We start from the raw sequence: 13,032 nt of genomic DNA on the forward strand, positions 1-13,032 counted from the left end.
AAAAGTACTGAGCTTCAGCTACAGGAAAAGATTTACTAAGCAGCTGCAATTCAGTTATATGAAAACTCTTATGCCCAAAGTAATCTTGTTTGATTTTTTAAATGGCTACTAGTGACCACTCTTTTTGTAAAATGATAATTCTTATCCACATCTCTCTCTTAGTTCCTAGACATTGCAGCCAGTAAGCCAATAGATGCATAATAAAGTGGATATGTATTTAAACAAGCTCGTGCCCTTTGGGGTATAGATAACAATTCAAAATAAGGAAATAATTTAATTTTACTTTTCTGTTCCAGTTTGAAGAATTTGGGTTACAATTTACAAAATAGTTTTTAAGGATCAAACACCATGCTTGTTTCTTAATTATACCATGTTAAGTTCCAGACAATATATAAAGGAGCACCATGGTCGGTTGTTAAGAGCAGAAGGAACATGGCCTAGTTGAAAGAGCATGGGCCTGGGAGTTAGAGGACTTGGGTTCTAATCCTGGCTCTGTCACAAACTGGCTGTATGACCTTGAGCAAGTCACTTTATTTTTCTGTGCCTCAGTTCCCTCATCTGCAAAATGTTTAATATTTGTTATCCCTCCTACTTAGACTGAAAGTTCCATGTGGGACCTGATTCTCTTGTACCAACCCCAACGATTAGTACAATGCTTAGCACATAGTAAGCATCTAACAAATACCACAATTATAAGAAGAAAAAGAACAGGGGGCCGGGAGTTGTGATACCTGGATTCTGGTCTAACCTCTTCCTCTGGTCTGCTGTGTGACCTTGAGCAAGTCATTTAATCTCTCTGTGCCCCAGTTTCCCCATCAGTAAGATGGGGATGAGATACCTGCTCTTCCTCCCTACTTTTCCTCCCTCCTAGATTGGAGGCCCCATGTGAGACAGGGATTGTATCTATCCCAGTGCTTGGTGCATAGTAAGTGCTTAATGATGTCATATTATTATTATCATCATCATTATATCATAAAAAGGAATGACAAATGAGAACTTAATGTAGAGAGTACTAAAAGGACCATGGTCTTGTTTGTAGCAGTGTACTTGGCCAGTGTATTTGGAAACTAGTTGGAAACTTTGTAAAATTCCTAACAGTGACCTTTCAGCTCGGAGGAATAGTTGTATTATGCAAGAAAGAATACCAGGGCAAAATACTGACTATTCAAAAATATCTCCATAACATACTCCCAACAGAATCATAAACTCACATCATGAGAAAAAAAAAGTTGCCTTGGAAATCAAAAAGTAGTGAGGAGTAAGGTTTAATATTTTTTAAGTTTGTACAAAGTTAGCTGATACCCATTTTTGAGTCTATTACCTGACTTTCCATGCTTATATAAATCAATCAATCAAATTTATTGAGTACTTATTATGTGCCAAGCACTGTAGTAAGCCCTGTCTATTGGCTGTGCAAGACTGTAGACTGTATCCTCTAGTATGTAAGCTCATTGTGGGCAGGGGATGTGTCTGTTTACTGTTGTATGTATTCTCCCAAGTGCTTAATACAGTGCTCTGCATATAGTAAGTGCTCAATAAATATGATTGATTGATTGACTAAGTACTTGGGAGAGTACAATATAAAAGAGTTGGTAAGCACATTCCCTGCCCACAATGAGCTTACAGTCTAGAGGGAGAGACAGACATCAATATAAATAAATAATTTACAGATATGTACATAAGTGCTGTAGGGTTGAGGGAGGGGTGAATAAAGAGTGCAAATCCAAGTGCATGACTGACCCAGAAGGGAGTGGGAGAGGAGGAAATGAGGGGGCATACTCCAGGAAGGCCACTTTCAGGAGATGGCTTTTAGCAAGGTTTTGAAGGTGGGCAGAGTGATTGTCTGTCAGATATGAAGAGGGAGCGCGTTCCAGACCAGAGGCACAATGTGGGCGAGATAGATGAGATCAAGATCGAGGCACAGTTAAGTAGGTTGGCATTAGAGGAGCAAAGTGTGTGGACTGATTGTAGTAGGAAATTAGGGAGGTAAGGTAGGAGGTAAGGAAAAGTCATTGGTTAGGAGTTTCTGCTTGATGCGGAGCATGGCTCAGTGGAAAGAGCAAGGGCTTGGGAGTCAGAAGTTGTGGCTTCTAATCCCGGCTCTGCCACTTTCCCATCACTGTTGACGGCACTACCATCCTTCCCGTCTCACAAGCCCGCAACCTTGGTGTCCTCCTCGACTCTGCTCTCTCATTCACCCCTCACATCCAAGCCGTCACCAAAACCTGCCGGTCACAGCTCCGCAACATTGCCAAGATCCGCCCTTTCCTCTCCATCCAAACCGCTACCCTGCTCGTTCAAGCTCTCATCCTATCCCGTCTGTACTACTGTATCAGCCTTCTCTCTGATCTCCCATCCTCATGTCTCTCTCCACTTCAATCCATACTTCATGCTGCTGCCTGGATTGTCTTTGTCCAGAAATGCTCTGGGCATGTTACTCCCCTCCTCAAAAATCTCCAGTGGCTACCAATCAATCTGCGCATCAGGCAGAAACTCCTCACCCTCGACTTCAAGGCTCTCCATCACCTCGCCCCCTCCTACCTCACCTCCCTTCTCTCCTTCTACAGCCCAGCCCGCACCCTCTGCTCCTCTGCCACTAATCTCCTCACCATGCCTCGTTCTCGCCTGTCCCGCCGTCGACCCCCGGCCCACGTCATCCCCCTGGCCTGGAATGCCCTCCCTCTGCCCATCTGCCACGCTAGCTCTCTTCCTCCCTTCAAGACCCTACTGAGAGCTCACCTCCTCCAGGAGGCCTTCCCAGACTGAGCCCCCTCCTTCCTCTTCCCCTCGTCCCCCTCTCCATCCCCCCAGTCTTACCTGCTTCCCTTCCCCACAGCACCTGTATATATGTATATATGTTTGTACATATTTATTACTCTATTTTACTTGTACATATCTATTCTATTTATTTTATTTTGTTAATATGTTTGGTTTTGTTCTCTGTCTCCCCCTTCTAGACTGTGAGCCCACTATTGGGTAGGGACTGTCTCTACATGTTGCCAACTTGTACTTCCCAAGCGCTTAGTACAGTGCTCTGCACACATTAAGTGCTCAATAAATATGATTGATTGATTGACTTGAGTAGGGAGAGACAGGAGGCAGGGAGGTCAGTAAGGAAACTGATGCAGTAATCAAGATGGAATAGGTTTAGTGCTTAGATTAATGTGATAGCAGTATGGATGGAGAGGAAAGGGCAGATTTTAGCAATGTGTGAAGGTTGAACTGACAGGATTTGGTGACAGACTGAATATGTGAGTTGAATGAAAGAGATGAGTCAAAGATAACACCAAGGTTATGAGTTTGCAAGATAGGAAGAATGGAGGTGCTGTGTCCAGTGATGGGGAAGAGAAGATTTGGGTGGGAAGATGAGTTCTATTTTGGACATGTTAAATTTGAGGTGTCAGTGGGACATCCAAGTAGAGATGTCCTGAAGGCAGGAGGAAAAACAAGACTGTAGAGAAGGAGGGAGAGATCAGGGCTGGAGATATAGACTTGGGAATCATCTGCATCGAGGTGGTAGTTGAAGCCATGGAAGTAAATGAGTTCTCCAAGGGAGTGGGTGTACATGGAGAATAGAAGGGGATGCAGAACTGAGCCTTGAAGGACCCCCATAGTTAGGGGGTGGAAGCAGAGGAGGAACTGGTGAAAGAGGATGAGACTAAATGGCCAAAGAGATAGCAGAAAAGCCAGGATCGGACAATGTCAGTGAAGCCAAGGTTGGCTAATGTTTGCAGCTGAAGGGGATGATCAACAGTATTGAAGGCAGCTGAGAGATCGAGGAGGATTAGGATGGAATAGAGGCCGCTGAATTTGAGAAGCAGGAGATCATTGGTACCAACCTTTGAGAGGGCAGTTTCTGTGGCATGAAAGGGGCAGATGGAGGGGGTCAAGGAGAGAATTTGACGAGAGGAATTTGGGGCGATAACTGGAGGGAACCATGGGGTCAAGGAAGGGTTTCTTTAGGATAGGGGAGACATGAGCATATTTGAAAGCAGTGGGGGAAAAGAGCAAACAGTTGAAGATGATGGTCAGGAATGGAAGAAGGGAAGGGGCAAGTGATTTGAGAAGGTGTAAAGGGAAGGGGTTGGAGGCTCAGGTGGAGGCAGTGGATTTTAAGAGGAGGCACGAGATCTCTTGAGATACCTCTAGGAAACATGGGAGAGTTGAAGAAGGGGCAGGAAGTGGGTGGGACTGGAGAGGAGCTAGGGAGATTTTAGGAAGATCATACTTGATAGCCTCATTTTTCTCAATAAGTATAATAATAATTATTATATTTAAGTGCTTACTATGTGCCAAGCACTGTTCTAAGCACTGGGGTAGCTACAGAGTAATCAGATTGTCCCACGTGGGGCTCATAGTCTTAATCCCCATTTTACAGATGAGGTGACTGAGGCACAGAGAAGTTAAGTGACTTACCCAAAGTCACACAGCAGACAAGTGGTGGAGCCGGGATTAGAACCCATGTCCTCTGACTTCTAAACCCGTGCAGTTTCCACTGTGCCATGCTGTTATGTGACCTGGTCAATAGGGTCAAGAGATGGTGGGGGATGGGGGTTTAAGGAGGAAGTTAAACATCTGAAACAAGGCAGTGGGTATGGGTGTCAATAAGGATAATTTAGAATAATGCTACTGGAAAAAAAAACAAACATTGTTTATAAGATCAGAAACAATTGCCTTCAGAAACAGAATGATTTGGCTCCTCTGGTATTTCTAATACAAGCCCTGTTGGATTCAATCTCCAAACTAAAGGTAGGTGACATGGTGGGGAAAAATTGAAAATAGTTTTTCATGGACTGTCTATAGAGTCAAAACTATCTATTCTCACAGGCTTTGTCAGATTTCGACATACCACAGCATGACCTAGTGGAAAGAGCATGGGCCTGGGAGTTAGACGACCTGGGTTCTAATCTCAGCTCTTCCACTTGCTTGCTGTGTGACCTAGTGCAAGTCATTCAACTTCTCTGTGTCTCAGTTTCTTCATCTGTTAAATAGGGATTCAATACCTTTTCACCCTTCTACTTAGACCATGACCCCCAAATGGGTTAGGGACTGTGTCTGGCCGAATTATCTTGTGTGCTCCTTCTAGACTGTGAGCCCACTGTGGGCAGGGATTGTCTCTGTTGCTGAATTGTACTTTCCAAGTGGTTAGTACAGTGTTCTGCACACAGTAAGTGCTCAATAAATATGATTGAATGAATATTATTATTATGAGGCACTATGTCTACATTGGCTGATTTGCAATGTATAGTCTTATGGATTGATGAGAGAATACATTCTTATGGATGAGTGAGAGAGCAAAACCCTTTCCAATTATTTGGGACCAGCCTTAAGTTATGGAAGCATTAAGTCCCCTCCCCAAAATTCTGTGAATCTCATCCCTGCTTCATGCTATAGTTACTCTTTAGGTGGTATTATTCTAAAAAAAAATACTTTTCATAAATTGGGCTTGTGCCTCTCTTTACTGCCCCACTAATTGTGACTTTCCCCCAAAACAAATTTCCAAATATAAGTTAATGCAAATGCTTATATTGCTCTTAGAATCATAGTCTACAATTGAAATGGTGGGTTCTCGTTCTGTTCAGGCAACAAGATCAAACCTCTGAGTTGAACCCTGACAAAATTCACCATACTGACCACAAATAATGACTCCGAGCAATAATACAATAAGTTTGCAGACAAACCAACTGGGCCCTGACAATAGAGATGCTTAAAGTGGTGAGACACTGCAAACACTGGAGAGATTTCAGACAATGTTGTCTGAAACCCAATCCAGGACTTCAACACCTCCCTGAAGCGTATTCATGCACATCATCCCCTCTAGACTGTGAGCTCCTTGTGAGGAGAGAACATATCTATCGACCCTGTTACATTGTAACACTATAACAAAGTTGATAAAAATGTTCCCTGCACACCACCAATATTAAAGCAATGCTCATCACATCACATCTTTATTGGACAGGACATATGAAGAGAATGGACATCAGCAGGATATCAAACCACTGATTTTTGGTGGACTGTAAAGCAAAACCATGGAAAGAGTGGATCAAAGAACTACTTTAAAGATACAATGAAATAAATTCTCAAAAATTTATTTATATATGTATTTATTAATATAAATTGATTTATATTAATTTAAATTTATTTATTTATAAATAAATAAAAACAATAGTAATAATAACTGTGGTATTTAAGTTCTTACTATATGCCACTGTAAGCACTTAGTACAGTACTCTCCACACAATAAGCGCTCAATAAATGGGATTGATTGATCACCGACACTATCACAGCATACTGAAGAACAGATATGGCTCCACCTTCATCACAAAGAAGAAATCTGCAAGAGATAGCAAAAATACTTCAATGGTCCCCTAAATGTTCCTTCAGTCACTGAGGATGAATCCCTTCAAAGAACAGTTTGCCTGCTGATATGTGAAGACGTGGCTCTTGCTTCAATACTTTGCAGTCGGAGCAAAGCTCCAGGATCAGATGGTATGCCAGCTGAGATCTACAAGCAAGGAGAGGACAAGACATGCTGCTCGGTTGCTTTCACAGGCTCTTCCTCAACATATGGAACACCAGGGAACTGCCACAGGATTTCAAGAATACCACCATTATTATCACCTTCTTCCAGAAGGAAGGAGAGAGCTGACTGCAGAATCTATCATGGCTCATGGCATCTCACTGCTCTCCATTACTGGCAAGAGTCCTCTAGGACCAACTATTGAAGAATATTGTTAAGAATACTGCCCGCAAGATTGCACTGTGGCTTCAGACCTCAGCAGGACACCCCAAACACAAACTTTGTCGCATGTCAATTGCAGAAGAAATGCCGGAAGCTACATCAAGATCTCTATATGGTATTGGTAGACCTTGCAGTGAGATGGTCAGCTCCTTGAAGGCACAGACTATGTCATTTACTTATATTGTAGTCTCTCAGTGTCTAGTACAGTGCTCAGCATGCAATGGGTGCTCAATAAATACTACTGATTGATTAATTGAGCAGCAAAACTGGGCTCTGGTAACTACTGGGGACATTTGGCTGCCCTGAGAAGTTTATCAAGACCCTAAAATGACATCCAGTGATGTGGCTGGCCATGTGAGAATTGGAGGAGACTTGTCAGATTCTTTCTCCTGGAATAAAGCAGAGCTATGTACTATTTCTAGTCAATCAATCAATCAATCGTATTTATTGAGTGCTTACTGTGTGCAGAGCACTGTACTAAGCGCTTGAGAAGTACAAGTTGGCAACACATAGAGACAGTCCCTACCCAACAGTGGGCTCACAGTCTAGAAGGGGGAGACAGACAACAAAACCAACATATTAACAAAATAAAATAAATAGAATAGATATGTACAAGTAAAATAAATAGAGTAATACATACGTACAAACATATATACATATATACAGGTGCTGTGGGAAAGGGAAGGAGGTAAGATGGGGGATGGAGAGGGGGACGAGGGGGAGAGGAAGGAAGGGGCTCAGTCTGGGAAGGCCTCCTGGAGGAGGTGAGCTCTCAGTAGGGCCTTGAAGGGAGGAAGAGAGCTAGCTTGGCGGTTGGGCAGAGGGAGGGCATTCCAGGCCCGGGGGATGACGTGGGCCGGGGGTCGATGGCGGGAGAGGCGAGAACGAGGCACAGTGAGGAGATTAGCGGCAGAGGAGCGGAGGGTGCAGGCTGGGCTGTAGAAGGAGAGAAGGGACGTGAGGTAGGAGGGGGAGAGGTGATGGAGTGCCTTGAAGCCAAGGGTGAGGAGTTTCTGCCTGATGCGCAGATTGATTGGTAGCCACTGCAGATTTTTGAGGAGGGGAGTAACATGCCCAGAGCATTTCTGGACAAAGACAATCCGGGCAGAAGCATGAAGTGTGGATTGAAGTGGGGAGAGACACGAGGATGGGAGATCAGAGAGAAGGCTGATGCAGTAGTCCAGACGGGATAGGATGAGAGCTTGAACGAGCAGGGTAGCAGTTTGGATGGAGAGGAAAGGGCGGATCTTGGCAATGTTGCGGAGCTGAGACCGGCAGGTTTTGGTGACGGCTTGGATGTGAGGGGTGAATGAGAGAGCGAAGTCGAGGATGACACCAAGGTTGCGGGCTTGTGAGATGGGAAGGATGGTAGTGCCGTCAACAGTGATGGGAAAGTCAGGGAGAGGGCAGGGTTTGGGCGGGAAGACAAGGAGTTCAGTCTTGGACATGTTGACTTTTAGGTGGCGGGCAGACATCCAGATGGAGATGTCCTGAAGGCAGGAGGAGATGCGAGCCTGGAGGGAGGGGGAGAGAGCAGGGGCAGAGATGTAGATTTGGGTGTCATCAGCGTAGAGATGATAGTTGAAGCCGTGGGAGCGAATGAGGTCACCAAGGGAGTGAGTGTAGATTGAGAACAGAAGGGGACCAAGAACTGAACCTTGGGGAACCCCCACAGTAAGGGGATGGGAGGGGGAGGAGGAGCCTGCAAAAGAGACTGAGAATGAACGACCGGAGAGATAAGAGGAGAACCAGGACAGGAGTCCTGTACAGTCTATTCTAATTGTACACACTCAAGGATGAAGTAGGGGATCTGAAAGAAGGAACCACAATCAGATTCTGATCTTCTGGGAAACATTTTCATTTCGACAGACCGACAGCATCACCTAAAATCTTTGAGTCACTCAAAGGAAGACACTCCTCTATGCCAATGACTGTGGTTTGAAAGTACACACCAAGAAAGCATTTAGATGACTATGAACCACTTCTACTCAGTCGATGGCATTTATTAGCAGTTTACTGTGTGTAAAGCACTGTACTAAGCCCTTCCTTGTGCCCTCTATTAAGTACTTGTACTAAGCCATTCTAAGGATCAGCTAATCAGGAAGAATTGATAATCCAAAGAAGACCTAGATTATGTACCTGCCCACACCTGGCAAACCCTCCTCACTACCAAGAATCAACCTTAATAACAGAGTTGAATGCTGTCACTGAACTCTGTTAATGTCTGTCTCCCCTTCTAGACTGTAAGCTCCTTGTGGGAGGGAACACGTCTACCAACTCTACTGTATTGTATTCTCCCAAGTGCTTAGTTCAGTGCTCTGCACACAGTAAGCACTCAAATACCTTTGATTGATTGATTGCTATCTGGGAACTCCATTGTCCAGTGATGCAAGGTCAGACAAACAGATGGAAAACTGCATCAAGAAACTCAAATGCTGAGTATGGTGCCAAAACGGTATTGAGGTTCAGACCAAATTTAGTTGAAGTGTCCAACCTTCTTTATTGCTGTAAGACCCTGACCTGCCGCAGGAGCCACATATGACTTTTGGAGCTGCTCCTCCAACACAATTTAAGTGCAGAATTAACATCCAGTGGCAGGGAAGGGTCTCAAACAGTGAGGTCATGTGATGCAATCAGATCACCGATCAATCAATCAGTGGTATTTATTGAGCGCTTACTCTGGGGAGAGTGCTGTCCTAAGCACTTGGGAGAGTACACTATAACAAAGTTGATAAAAATATTCCCTGCCCACCGCTAATATTAAAGCAGTGCTCATCATATCACGTCTTTATTGGACAGGACATGTGAAGAGAATGGACATCAGCAGGATATCAAACCACTGACTTTTGTGGACTGTAAAGCAAAATCATAGAAAAAGTGGATCAAAGAACTACTTTAAAGATACAATGAAATAAATTTTCAAACAATAGTAATTAATAATAACTGTGGTATTTGATATGTTCTTACTATATGCCAAACATTTTACTAAACTCTGGGGTAGATTCAAAATAATCAGATCTAACATGGGGCTCAGAGTCTAAGTAGGAGGGAGAACAGGTATTGAATTCCCCTTTTGCAGATGAGGGAACTGAGACACAAATAAGTTAAGTGATTTGCCCAAGGTCACACAACAGACATGTGGTGGAGCTGGGATTAGAACCCAGGTCCTCTGACTCCCAGGCCCAGTCTCTTTCCACTAGGCATGCTGCTTCTCCATGGGGATTAACCAGGTACAGTGGGGAGACTACCAGAGAAGACAGGTCAGCCTGGTGTGCAGCAGTCAGAAATGGGGTAGGTTGGAGGGGAGGCTTTAGGAAAATCATGACACCAAGAGGGAGAAAAAAAATCAGCCCCCAGCACTGGACAAGAAATGCCACAAAACAACAAAAGACTATATTCATGTGTACAGGAAGTAGATTGTTCTCATCAACCACAACTACATACATTGATAAAATCTCACTGCTGGTAATGGTGGTGATGATGAAGTCTCTCATCAATATGACAGACAAACCTTGGTCCTGAGACTTCAGGACCAAGACTCTGTGAAGGAATTGATAATTAATTCATTCAATTGTATTTAGTGTTTACAGTGTGCAGAACACTGTATTAAACACTTGGGAGAGTACAATATAACAGTAAACAGACACTTTCCCTGCCCACAACAAGTTTACAGTCTAGGGGAGAGACAGACATGATGTAAATAAATAAATTACAGATCTGTACGTAAGTCCTGTGGTGCTGGGAGGGGAGATTAATAAAAGGAGCAAGTCAGGGTGATGCAGAAGGGAGTGGGAGAAGAGGAAAGGGGTGCTTAGGGAAGGCCTGTTGAAGGAGATGTGCCTTCAATAAGACTTTGAAGTGGGGGAGAGTAATTGTCTGTTAGATTTGAGGAGGGAGAACATTCCAGCCAGAGGGAGGATGTGGGCAAGGGGTCAGCAATTATAGTTGCCAGTTGTGCTCTCACTGGGGCACAGAGCACACTGAGCAAGTAGGTGTTCAGGTATGCACACTGCAAAGTGCATGCAAAGACTATTTACATGCTGGACCTATTTACAGCCAAAGTAAGCATACTGTAGTTCTGTTACTGTGCCACAGCCCCCTAACCCAGCAGACAGCTGCCTGGGTAGCTTCTGTGGTCTTCAATGCCCACGTCAGCTTCTTTGAAGAACATCTTTGGTTAGAACCCTTCCCCAGTGATGGCATAGTCCCAGGAGGCATTCCCCTACTTGTAGAGCTGGGCCTAGAATCCATCAATCAGTGGTATTTATTGAGTGTTTATTGTGTATAGAGCACTGTACTAAGTGCTTGCGAGAGTACCATGCAATGATCCCTCCCCTCAAGGAGTTTGCTACTCAGGAGTCCTGAGTCCCAGAGCTGTGCTCTTTCCACTGGCCCCAAAGCAGGGTTTCACTGCCAGTACCATCATCTTCAAACCCTAAGAACAGAGACATTAATTTCAAAGCCCAAAAGGATACTATAAGATTCTTTCTAAGCCATCACACCCTCTGATTGAGGATAATAAACTGCTTCCTGAGTTGTTTTTATTCCATATTTATTTAGAGGTTGAAGCCAAGAATTACCATTATCTGGTTTATGGGGCTTATTGCCAACTGTCATCTTGACAGCCAAGTAAAGTAGCTTTGAGCACTTATTGAGAAATGGAGAAACTTTTTTCATTATATCATAAGGTATTATGTGTTCTCAGGAAGTCACATCATAGAATGCATGATAACTGTATTCTTCAGTATCTCTTAAAATGTGTCTTGGGAGGAAAGGGAAGAAAGCTAGTTTAGTGGAAGGAGCACTGGCTTGGGAGCTATTAGATTGACTACCACAAGGATCTTTCTGGAGCTCAGTTTTCTTATTTGTGAAATGGGGATCAACTTTACCAGTGCTTTACAACCTGTGGTACTTTACAGCAAATTAACTACTCAATCTAAGGTTGAAGTAAATCACTCTTGTTTTGTTTTGCTAATGGAGAAAGAAGGCCATTTGTCTTATTTACTTTAGATAATTTTTCTCTCTCCCTCTCTGCAGTCTCACCTTTCCTCTTGCCTTCAAGACATCTCTACTTGGATGTCCTCCCCTCACCACAAACTTACCATGTCCAAAACAGAACTCTTTATCTTCCCCCACAAACCGTGTCCTCCCCCTTACTTTCCCATCACTGTAGATGGCACCACCATCCTTTCTGTCTCACAAGCCAGTAACCTTGGCATTAGCCTTGACTCCTCTCTCTCCTTCAATACACATATTCAATCTGTCACTAAATCCTGTCAGTCCCACCTTCACAACATTACTAAAATCTGCCCTTTCCTCTCCATCCAAACTGCTACCACGTTAAAACAATCACTTATCCTATCCTGCCTGGATTACTGCATCAACATCCTTGCTGACCTCCCAGCCTCTTGCCTCTCCCCACTCCAGTCCATACTTCACTCTGCTGCCCAGATTATTTTTCTACAAAAACATTCAGGACATGCCACCCCGCTCCTCAAAAAACTCCAGTGGTTGCCCATCCACCTTGGCATCAAACAAAAAGTACTCATCATTGGTTTTCAAACACTCTATCACCTTGCCCCCTCCTACCTCACCTCACTTACTACAACCCAGTCCACACACTTGGCTCTTCTAATGCTAGCCCTCTCACTGTGCCTCGATCTCGCCTATCTCGCCGCCGTCCCCTTGCCCATGTCCTGCCTCTGGCCTGGAACGCCCTCCCTCCTCAAATCCGACAGAAAGTTATTCTTCCCCCCTTCAAAGCCTTATTGAAAACACATCTCCTCCAGGAGGCCTTCCCTGACTAAGCCCCACTTTTCCTCTTCTCACACTCACTTCTGCATCATCCTGACTTACTCCCTCTGTTCTTTCCCCCTCCCAACCCCATAGCACTTATGTACGTATCTGTAATTTTTTTATATATTGATGTCTAGCTTTCCCCTAGACTGTAAGCTCATTGTGGGCTGGGAATGTGTCTTTTTTTTTGTTGTATTGTACTCTCCCAAGTGCTTAGTATAGTGCTTTACACCAAGTAAGCTCTCAATAAATATGATTGAAAGAATGAATGATTCTTTAAGGTAAAGTGGTTGTTGATCATTGAAATGTGTTATGTCCCTATAAGTGCGGTTTTAAGTTCTCCATTCTGGTATCAGCTGTTCCTCCCTCCCATCTCCTGATGAACAGGATGGGGATCAAGTACCCTCTGAGCAGTAATCTCCAAAAAAAAAAAAAAGGTTGAAAAGCACTTAGCAAAACTATCCCTACTACCTCACAGAGAGCAATAAAAATGC

Source organism: Tachyglossus aculeatus, chromosome X1 (assembly GCF_015852505.1).
Source record: "Tachyglossus aculeatus isolate mTacAcu1 chromosome X1, mTacAcu1.pri, whole genome shotgun sequence".
Taxonomy (NCBI): Eukaryota; Metazoa; Chordata; class Mammalia; order Monotremata; family Tachyglossidae; genus Tachyglossus; species Tachyglossus aculeatus.